This window comes from Myotis lucifugus, unplaced genomic scaffold (genome assembly GCF_000147115.1).
Source record: "Myotis lucifugus unplaced genomic scaffold, Myoluc2.0 scaffold_107, whole genome shotgun sequence".
NCBI classification, from domain to species: Eukaryota; Metazoa; Chordata; class Mammalia; order Chiroptera; family Vespertilionidae; genus Myotis; species Myotis lucifugus.
The window spans coordinates 1582993-1594323 of record NW_005871155.1 but is presented as its reverse complement, the minus strand read 5'-3'; the positions used below and the strand labels follow the sequence as shown (position 1 = coordinate 1594323).

The following is an 11331-nucleotide window of genomic DNA, read 5'->3' as shown; positions in this document are numbered from 1 at the left end:
CCCAACCCCCCAATTGCCCTACCCTGAGCGTGACTGAAGGGTGGCATCGCAACCTCCCAATCCGCCCTGCTCTGTGCATGACAGAGAGCAGCGCCCCAACTCCCCAATCGGCCCTGCTCTGAGCCCGACCAGGGGCTGCACCTAGGGATTGGGCCTGCCTTCTGCCACCCAGGAGCAGGCCTAAGCCAGCAGGTCGTTATCTCCCGAGGGGTCCCAGACTGCGAGAGGGCACAGGCCGGGCTGAGGCCCCCCACTTCCCCCCGCCGAGTGCACAAATTTTTGTGCACTGGGCCTCTAGTATATATATATTCTATATGTAACAGTGAGCTAGATATCTGGAACTCTCAGAAATTGGTCTTAGATATAGTGGTACAAATAATGGTTTTGTTTTCAGAACAGCCCCTAGGAGTCAATGACCTCTATGATACAACTGAAATATTTATAAATTGCAGTAAACATTACAGAAAACAATTCTAGAGCCATTGTTCTTTTAAACATATGAAAGCCATATTGTAATACTAATAAAAAAAGGTCCATATCTTGCGATGCTCCCCAAATTGCTTGTCTGGTCCAGAGCCCAGGCCCACTTGGTGAAGACTGAATCTCCTTTAGGCCAGTGGCTTTGACTAATATCCCACACAGACCACTGGAATCTGAAATGGAGAAATATGGCTTTGTGTGAAAGAATGGAGGGAGGGCTAGCACTTGCCTGAATACAAAAGGTATCTGATTCGCCACTAGGACAAGGGTCAGGGCATTCTCATTAACTTGATGCATCCAGACAAAGTGCATCTATTCTTTACGAGACCAAGAGCTGTGTCAGACCCTCACTGTATCCCCAGCACCTATTGACTGGGACACTGTTTACAATAAATGTATTTTGAGCAAAGGAAACAATGAATGGATGATATATTTTCCTAAAGAAGAGCAGCCAGTGAGAGAGGCATGATCACCCTAGCCTAGGGATGAGAATCTAGTTCCCCGTTGCCTACTCCCAGGATGTCTAAGCTATGGGGCTAGAAGCCAGCGAGCTAGGCTCAGAGCAGCAGCTATGAGCCAGCCGGAGCCCAGCACCCCATCCAGCCACCCAAATAATGAAACTTCATCTCCCATAGAAAGGCCTGCTACTATTGTGAGAAACTGGAGCATTTCAAAAAGGAATGTCTAAAATTACAAAAGTCACTCCAAACCAGCAGTAATCAATTTCAACACCAAACATTTCAACTAAAGGCTCCCTTTGGCCAAACCTAACAGTGGAGCAGCTGAGAGAACTTAAGGGGATCGAGATCTTTCCTTTTCTCCAAACGAATACCTTGGGAAAAATTGACTTAACTAGAGGGAAGGAGGGGAGTTACTTTATCAATCTTTTATCAATCTTTATCCCCTCCAGCCTCACTAGCCCCTTGCCTCAAAGTACTCAAGTTAAGGTCTCTAAAACTACTATTAATAATTGTGCAAGAGTACTTAAGAAACGCATGGGGTTAATACTGACTTTTCAGAATTTTTCTTATTAGAGGTGTGATTAGTGATCATAAGGTGAGGCTTGTGTAGTTTTTGGGAAAAAAAGCTACCCACAGATCCCAACTTGAGGATTCTTTAAGTCTGGTTTCTCAGTCTCGGCACTATTGATACTTTGGGTGGGGAAATTGTGTGTGGCTGTCTGTGCACATAGGATGTTTAGCAGAATCCCTGGCCTCTACCCACTAGATGCCAGGAGCATCCCCCAGTCATGACAATGTCTCTAGACATTGCCAAATATCACTCCAAGTTGACAGGCACTTCTGTAAAGATTTTAAAAGACAGCTTGATCCTTATGCAAGAAATGGTTTCATACAGCAGTAAGGAATTGTTCTATACATTTTTTTTTTCAGAACCACGTAATCAACCAGCAGAAAGATTTGATTTTGGTAAATAGATTGCTGGCTCACCTTCCAGTGTTAAATGTATAGCAGGGTAGTAATACTGATGAATTAACCATGACTCACTTTAATTGATTACCAGAAATAATAAGGTCTTCCAAGGCCCTACCAGTCAGTCAAAATTATTAGTAGATAATAAACCTGCCCTCATGGAAAGGGGATGAAGCATTGCAGGCCACAAGTTAAGGCTCCAAAGACCATTCTGAGGGTGTATAATGGGACTAATAGTACCCACTTCTTGCACTTATTAGGATTAAGTGTGATAACATCTGCAAAGCATTTAGTATGGAGCCTGGCACTATTATCAATAAAATAGAGGTCTGGTGCACGAAATTTGTGCACTTGGGGAGGTGGTCCCTCAGCCTGGCCTGCATCCTCTCACAGTCCTGGAGCTCTCGGGGGATCTCCAACTGATGGCAGTTGGACATCCTTAGCGCTGCCATGGAAGCAGGAGAGGCTCCTGCCACTGCTGCTGTGTTTGCCAGCTGTGAGCCCGGCTTCTCACTGAGTGCACTGACCACCAGGGAAGGCTTCTGCATTGAGCGAGATCGGGTCGAAACCGGCTCTCCAACATCCCCCGAGGGGTCCTGGATTTCGAGAGGGCACAGGCCAGGCTGAAGGACCCCACCAGTGCATGATCAGGCTGGGGAGGGACGCAGGAGGTTGGCCAGCCAGGGAGGGACTGCGGGAGGGCTTCAGGGCATTCTGGCCAGTCTTGCTCAGTCTTGAATGGCCAGACCCCAGTAGCAAGCTAACCTACCAGTCGAAGCATCTGCCCTCTGGTGGTCAGTGCACATCATAGCAACTGGTTGACTATCTGCCTCTGGTGGTCAGTGCATGTCATAGCGAGCGGTAGAGCGGCCTTAGCATATCATTAGCATATTATGCTTTGATTGGTTGAATGGATGACTGGACGACCAGACACTTAGCATATAAGGCTTTTATTATATAGGATATGCAAATAAAGTGTCATAGGAATATGATATTAGCTACCATACTTATTTCCAAATTACCTAAAGTATATGTTTCTAAATTAGTCTTAACTGCTGGATAAAACAAGGGCAATCCAAACCCTAGCCTGAGGTGCATTTGAGCCAGTACCACTTGCCTGATATCCACTGGCAGGATCCCCAAATCTATTCCAGTGTTTGATTTGTAGTTCTATACAGCCAGCCCTGGGAGTCCCCTTCCAAATGACCAGACTGAAGCAAAAGAGAGGAAGAGGGAGAGGGAAGGGAGGTGGAAGTGGAGAGCTTTTCCTGCTTCACTGAAGCCCAGCCAGGCACACAGTGGTGCTGTGTATCTCCCTAGGGGAGCCTACACCCCAGGATTAAGGGAAGTGCCATTGTGCCCTGTTGCCCTTGTTTCTCTCAGACTGGAATATGCAGGAGCCATCAAGGGGGTGAGGTGCCTAAGGCCCTCACCACCAGTTACAGTGCAGGATGATGGGCTCTGCCCCCTGTGACCCATCATTCTGGCCCTGAAATCTCTTTTCCAAGGATATTAGTTTTCATGAAAGAGGAAAAAATGAGCCCAATGTGGTTTGTCCCAGTGTGAGTAATCTAGAAAAAATTTTAAAAATTGGGCGGGTTATTAAGATTACAAAGTAGATTGATCTCACCTTTGTGAGACCCTGAAAGTGGTCCAGCATTCAAAAACAATACTTCCGTTTAGCACTGGCCGGTGGGGCTCAGTTGGTTGAGAGTTGTCCCATGCACCGAAAGGTTGCTGGTTCCATTCCCTGTCAGTGCACATACCTGGGTTGCTGTCTCAATCCCCAGTAGGGGGTATGCAGGAGGCAGATGGTCAGTGTTTCTCTCCCTCTAAAATCAATTTAAAAAACGTATTTTTAAAAAACCTAAAAGAAACTATATTTCCCTTTATATGGTACTTCCTCGTTTATAGTTTTTTTCATTCTTTTTTCCCTTGTTATCCATTTTGTCTCAAGGTTCATTGCTATTACTTGTGACTGGGAAGAGAAAGATTTATAGAAGTCAAAGTTTAGGACTATATTGGTGGTAGCATTGGGTGTGTTAATAAATCTGCATCTGGGTGATTCTATGAGATCAAAGTTTGGTCCTGGAGTCACTGAAAGTTTGCATCCCAGCTTCACGTATGAGCAGTGGAACCTTAGCTAAGTGAGGACTTCTTTCATGCCTCATCTATGTAATGGGGATAATAGTACCCACTTCTTGGAGTTGTTAGAATTAAGTATGACAGCATCTGCAAAGCATTTAGCATGGTGCTTGGCACTATTATTAATAAATATGCAAATAAAAAGTGTCATAGGAACATGATGCTCATACCATTCAACATAGCCCTCAGCCCCAAGAGTTGCCAGTGGGATTTCAGAACATCCATGAGAGTCACTGGGCATCATTGGCAGACCTAAGGAGAAGGGTTAAGTGGGGGCTGGAATGAGAAATGATTACAAGATGGATAGAATGAAAAGAAAACAGAGGCACAGACAGGTAGAATTCTGTAGAACAGTGCTAACTCCCCAAATATTGAGCCAGGTGCTATCCTATATAATAAAAGCCTAATATGCAAATTGTTCCATCCACGGGGAATTTGACCAGGAGTTTGACCAGGGGGTGGGGCCGGCGGCAGCGGCAGGCAGCAGGGGAAGGGAGGTGGTCCCAGCCGGCAGCCGCTAGGGACCCTACCTGTGCATGAATTTTGTGCACTGGTCCTCTAGTGCATTCTATAAGAAAAAGATGGTCTCTGCCGTCAAGGGCTTGTAGTCTTTTGAATGAGACAGTCAAGTGAATAGAGTGAGATAAATTGTGACGGAGAGGGTACAAACTGAACTACCAAGTGAAATAGAGACAGACTCTTAGATAGAAAGCAGTTCTGGTGGAGGTGGGGGAGGGTTAAAAAAAAAGAGAACTCATGAACATGGACAGCAGTGTGGTGATTATGGGGTAGGGAGGTAGAGAGCATAGATAGGAAAGGAGAGGGAGGAACATCAATTGGTTGCCTCCTGTATGGGCTCTGGGCTCTGAGCAGGAATCGAACCCAGGACCCTTTGGTGCACAGGATGACCGCTCTAACCATGGACCAACACAGGCCAGGCAGCTGCTGTGATTTTTTATTTATTTGACAATCTAAGGGGAAAGTGGTCAGTGCCCCTGACTCAATAGTCAGGTGCTGCATGTTTTAAAAATTCTTGCAGCACACCGGTTGAAAATCATTGCCCTACAGTAAGACACCTTACAGATGGAGAAGGAAAGAGAAAGCTCTTAAGTTCAGTGAAAAGTTCTTGCAGTCGACAAGAACTGTAGGGTCTCTGCAGGGCACACTGATAGGTGTGGGACTGGGCTCCATCCGGAGGAAGGCAAAGTGCAAGACAACATTAGGGCAGGGGGTTCTAAACTTGTTAGTCCTGGGCCTCCGCAGGTCTAGGGAGACTCCACGGGCGCCTGGTCCCATGTGCGTTCCTCTTGGGACTGAGGCTAGAGAAGTCACTCCCAAGCGGACGTCTCCAGAAGAGCGACTGCCCTGCCCTAAGGTCTCGTCCACGGCCACACTGTCACTGCTGGGAAAAACCACAGGTCAGGTCGAACACCCCCTCCTCCCAAGCAGGGGAAGGCAGAAAAACCTGTGGGATTCCCCCAAGCGCAGTTACTCCACACAACCTGACCAGGCTACAAAGCTGGCTTGTGCACGCCCGTCGCGGAGCATTGTGGGGCTAGTAGTCCAGGCCAGGGCGCTGGCGTCAGGCTACGGGATCCACAGAACTACATTTCCCAGGAAGGACCGCGACGGGGGCGAGCGGTGTGCTTGAAGACCAGACTCCGCGAAGTACCCGGGGCGGGACCGTTGGCGGAGGCTGGGTCCTAGCATCAGGGTGCAGCGCCCTGTGCTTTTCTGCACCCTCTATGGGCGGGTCCCGGCTCCACTACCGTGGCGGTGGGGGCGCGGCCTCTGGAAGAGGCGGGAACAGGTGGGATGTCCTGGGTTCTCACCTGGTTCGCAGACCGGGACCCCCGGCATGGAAGCCAACCGCGTCTTTCCCGCCCCTCCGCGATGTGCACGGTGAGGAGGCCGGGAAGGTTGCAGCCACGCGGCGGGGGAGATTCACGTGAGGGTGAGCAACTCCGGGCTGGGCGAGGGCTCGTGGTGGGCTCCGCCGGGGCGCCCTGGTGTCTGGAGGGGCGCGGGCTCCGGGGAGGGGAGAGGGCGAACATTTTCCCTGGGTTACTTTTTGCTCCTTCAAGGCCGTTTTGATTTGGGAGCTGCTTGGGGCCAGCTTTCTAAAGACCCTGGTCTGCTCCACAATAGTTGCAATGTGGGTGGGGCCAGGTGGTGTGTCTGAAGGTGAGTGGGGCTGGAAGGGACTTGCCCCCTGGTCTCCTTACCAACAAAGGGAAACTGGTGAATTCTGGGCTGCAGAGAGGTCTTCTCTTTACTTTCCTGGAAAGCCGGTGGAGAGTTGGCTTTGAAATTTCACTCCAAGTAGTTTTAGCTTGGCGCGCCCGCTCCTGGGTGTACTCGCCCGAGGGCCGGGGAGAGAGTCAGAGGGGAAGACCTGAGCTCTCGATGGCCCCGTGGGCACCCCGAGATGTTCAGCTGCTAGTGGGGAGATCGTGGCCCCACTTGTTTGTTAAACGGAGAGTGTGATGCTGTTAGTGGAGTCTTTTGACCTGAGTGGATTTGCTGTTGCCAATCAAGTTAATGATCTTAATTATAGTATTTTGGGAGCCAAGTGGGGTATCTCTGCCCTTAGGTGGAGTTTCTTTGGCTTTATTGGCTTTTTGTCTTTCTTTTCTACTTTTTAAAAAAAAGGTATCCTCTAATGATAATTCTTTGTATTTGATAATGCATTAGTTTACCAAGTAATTTTGCATAGATAGATGATGTTGATCCCTACAGACTGGATAAGTGGGAGGGGCCAGTGTGTTAAAGTGGCTCAGTATGTTCTGTAGAAGGAATAGTCAAGGATCTTCCAGAACCGAAGCCAAGTGACTCTTGTTCCTACCCTTCCACCTGTTCCAGGGCTACCCTGTCCTGGTGTCACGTATTCCAAGTCTGATTAGCAATAGGATTTTCTATGGGAATTCACAGAGTTAATGTAAAATGTGTAATCTGGCTCTACTTTTAGGATTCAGTGCCTCAGCTGAAAAATTGGGACAATAAGCTGAGATTTCAAAATACCTGGATAAAGTGGATAGCTAATGGAAAGTAAATAAAGAAAAGGACCATATCTTAGTATTCGTATTAACCTGTTTACAGTAATATTTAGTGCGCATGTCTCCCTGACCTTTGTTTTATAATTATGTATTTGCTTAAGTAAAAATCTGCAAGCCCTCCCCTCAGGCTAAAGCCCCAAACCACCCGATTCCAGCTACATTATTCCAAGAAGTTACCAGGTGATCCTGTGGAGATCTCCATTGGCTTTTTAGGGTTACCAATCTCAGTGGCACCCATTTTCCCTACCAACATTCTTTCCTGAGAAGCCAACACTACTTGAATTTTGCATTTTCTGTTCTTCAACATTGATTTATTCATTTAATTCGTTTGCCAGGTATTTATTGAGTGCCCAGCAGTGTCAGACAGTTGGTAGGGTCACCAGAAACGTGGCTAGAGTGGGGAGGAGGAGAGTCTGGTCCCAGATACTTTGCAAGTGGGATAACTAATTCAAATCCACACATTTATTGAACATATCTATGTACTTAATTGTCATGTACTTAATTGCTCTCTCCAGGGGGTATCCCTTGCTCCATCTTAGGCAGTGGTTCTCAACCTTCTGGCCCTTTAAATACAGTTCCTCATGTTGTGACCCAAACATAAAATTATTTGCGTTGCTACTTCATAACTGTAATGTTACTACTGTTATGAATCGTAATGTAAATATCTGATATGCAGGATGGTCTTAGGCGACCCCTGTGAAAGGGTCGTTCGACCGCCAAAGGGGTCGCGACCCACAGGTTGAGAACCGCTGATAAGGCCATGTTGTCCTCTAGCACTTTGTGAGTTGGATTCCTTTACTCACTTGTGTAAGATTATCGGGGTAGGTTATGTGCTAAGTCTTGTTGGTTCCACCTTTGGAATGTTCTTAGAGCTGACCCTTCCCTTTGACCTGCCAGCTTACCCCGTTTAGGCTCTGCCCAGGGCCAGATGACAGCAGTTGCCCTTATCATGTCCCTCTGTCTGCATCCTAAGTGGTGCATTATTGTCTTCTGAAGATCTCATCTGCTCTTGTGACAGTGGCCCTCACGTGCCTTTATCCTGACCTTCATGTGACAAATCAGGAGCATTTATTGTAAACTAGATACTCAGCCAGGTGGGGAGGATCCATTGACAAGAGACTGGTTCTTGTCCTCAATTCCACCATCTTGCTTCCTTCTATGTTCCCTTCTCCCCATGTACCAGAACATTGAAAAAGTCAGACTACTGGCATATAGTGTGTTTTAACATCATTACACTTGACCTAACCTAGAATGCTCTTTCTTGTCCTCTATCTCATGTATGTCCTTCAGGATTTGCTTCAAAGGCCATTTCTTCCTTTCAAGTTTTCCTTAGCCTCATAAGGGGAGGGTGAATCCTCTTCGATTTTGTAGCATTTTATACCTCTTAGGCACCTTATGCAGGTGTTTATGTTCTGGTCGTCTCTGTGTTTGTGTCTCCCAGCCCTGTAAGGGATAAGCTCCTGGAGAGAAGTTAGTCTTACCTTCATGCAGTGTCGGTACAGTGGGGTCTTCCTAGTAAATGTTCAATGAATTGTGTGAAGTGTGGACATAAATACAGAGGTTGTGGGGTTATTGCTGGATTGAATATCTGGGTATAGGTCCAGTTTCGTAGTCCATTGGTATTCCAGTGTTGTTACCACCTCCACATTTGGGTGGATGGAGAACTTGGAGTTCTCAAACGAATCCTTTGGGTAGCCACTCTGAACTCAGATCTGCCTGTTTCTGGGAGTTAGTTACCCCAGATTGGTAACTTCCGGCCCAGCCCTTCTGAAGGTCCATAGACCTCTTTGTTCTCTTTGTTGGTTGGGTTTGGTTTGCTTTTTGTTGTTGTTGGGTTTGACTGGGTTAGCTTTGAAGAAATCGTGGGGCAGTGGTTCCAGTTGGTTAGCAGAAGTATTTCCAAGTGTCTACTGGATGAGGTGAGTGAAGTACTGACGTTGCATGTATGACATGTGGTTTAGTGTTTCCGTTAGAAGGGGCTACTCTTCAAGCACAGCCTGCTTGGCAGCCTCCTGTTGTTGGGACACCTGATAGTCAGCCCATGACCACCTCTCTCTGGCTTTGGCTTGGACACTGATTCCTGGGCCAGTCATTTAATTCCAGGACCACATCACATGGTGGAGGAGCCTTTGGCCTGGCAGCCCCCCCTGCAGTTCTTTGCCCCCTCTGAAAGTCACACAGAGCCTGTGTGACTCACCCTAGCTCATCCATGTGTCACCTGCCTGCTGGGTGACATGAGTGTATGGTTGAGCATTGCAATAAGGAATCTGGCAGTTGAATTTCTGTATAGCTAGAGCTCTTAGCTTCAGGTGAGTTTAAGTCTACCTAGGCATTAAGTCAAGGTATTTATTTTCTCATTAGTGAAGTTCTTTACATGTTCTGATAGGTAAAAATCATGATGCTTACTATACATATATAAACCTCTGATAGGTAAAAATCATGATGCTTATTATACATATATAAACCTCTACCAAAAATTTTATTTTAAGTCATGAAATTAATCAGGGAACTGGAAAAGATGTTATAATTGTTCATAGGAAATACCAAAGAACCATAAGTATATGCAGTCAAAAATGTTAAAACTTACAAGTTATGTCCCTAGGGGAATAATCAAATGGATCTCACAAAACACAATTAATTGCGTTTCTATGGACAAGAATTATTTGCATTGTTAACAGTTTATTTTTTTTATTTATTTTTTTTTATTTTTCGCTAAAAGTATTACAAAGGGTATTACATAAGTGTCCTTTTTCCCCCCCCCGCCCTTGACAGGCCCCTGCCCTCCCTTACCCCCCCAGTGTCTTATGTCCATTAGTTATGGTTATATGGATGCATACAAGTCCTTCGATTGATCTCTTACTCCCCTCCCTCCTGTCCCCCAACCCTCCCTGGCCTTCCCACTGCAGTCCGTCAAACAGTTTGAGGCAGCTCTGCCACTGTATTTATTATTGTTCAAAAGTTTGTAATGGTCTTAATTATCCATGAAAGAGTGCGATCATGTGGTATTTTTCCTTTATTGACTGGCTTGTTTCACTTAGCATAATGCTCTCCAGTTCCATCCATGCTGTTGCAAATGGTAAGAGTTCCTTCTTTTTAACAGCAGCATAGTATTCCATCGTGTAGATGTACCACAGTTTTCTAATCCATTCATCTACTGATGGGCACTTAGGCTGTTTCCAGATCTTAGCTATGGTGAATTGTGCTGCTATGAACATCTGGGTGCATATATCCTTTCTGATTGGTGTTTCTGGTTTCTTGGGATATATTCCTAGAAGTGGGATCACAGGGTCAAATGGGAGTTCCATTTCCAATTTTTTGAGGAACCTCCATACTGCCTTCCATAGTGGCTGCACCAGTCTGCATTCCCACCAGCAGTGCACAAGTGTTCCTTTTTCTCCACATCCTCTCCAGCACTTGTCGTTTGTTGAATTGTTGATGATGGCCATTCTGACAGGTGTGAGATGGTACCTCATTGTTGTTTTGATTTGCATCTTTCGGATGATTAGTGACTTTGAGCATGTTTTCATATGTCTCTTGGCTTTCTGAATGTCCTCTTTTGAAAGGTGTCTATTTAGATCCTTTGCCCATTTTTTGATTGGATTGTTTATCTTCTTTTTGTTAAGTTGTATGAGTTCCCTATAAATTTTGGAGATTAAGCCCTTATCAGATATGACGTTGGCAAATATGTTTTCCCACGAGGTGGGTTTTCTTGTTGTTTTGTTGATGGTTTCTTTTGCTGTGCAGAAGCTTTTTATTTTGATGTAGTCCCATTTGTTCAGTTTCTCTTTAGTTTCAACTGCCCTAGGAGCTGTATCAGTGAAGAAATTGTTTTGGCATATGTCTGAGATTTTGTTGCCTTTGTATTCTTCTAGAATTTTTATGGTTTCCTGTCGTACATTTAAGTCCTTTATCCATTTCGAGTTTATTCTTGTGTATGGTGTAAGTTGGTGGTCTAGTTTCATTTTCTTGCATATATCTGTCCAATTTTCCCAACACCATTTATTGAAGAGACTATCTTGGCTCCATTGTATGTTCATGCCTCCTTTGTCAAAAATTAATTGAGCATATTGGTTCGGGCTAATTTCTGGACTCTCTATTCTATTCCACTGATCTATATGTCTGTTCTTGTGCCAGTACCAGGCAGTTTTGAGAACAGTGGCTTTGTAATACAGCTTGATATCTGCCATTGAGATCCCACCTACTCTGTTCTTTCTCAGGAT

General features: G+C 45.9%; 1 long non-coding RNA gene across 2 annotated transcripts in view; it reads left to right on the top strand.

Moving 5' to 3' along the window:
- Nucleotides 1–5753: 5753 nt before the first annotated feature.
- The window catches only part of LOC106697848, a 20168-nt gene continuing 14590 nt past the window's right edge, over nt 5754–11331 (top strand). For both annotated transcript variants that reach the window (XR_002830308.1, XR_002830307.1), the window contains exon 1: nt 5754–6009. This is a non-coding gene — a long non-coding RNA (uncharacterized LOC106697848). The remainder of the gene's footprint in view (nt 6010–11331) is intronic.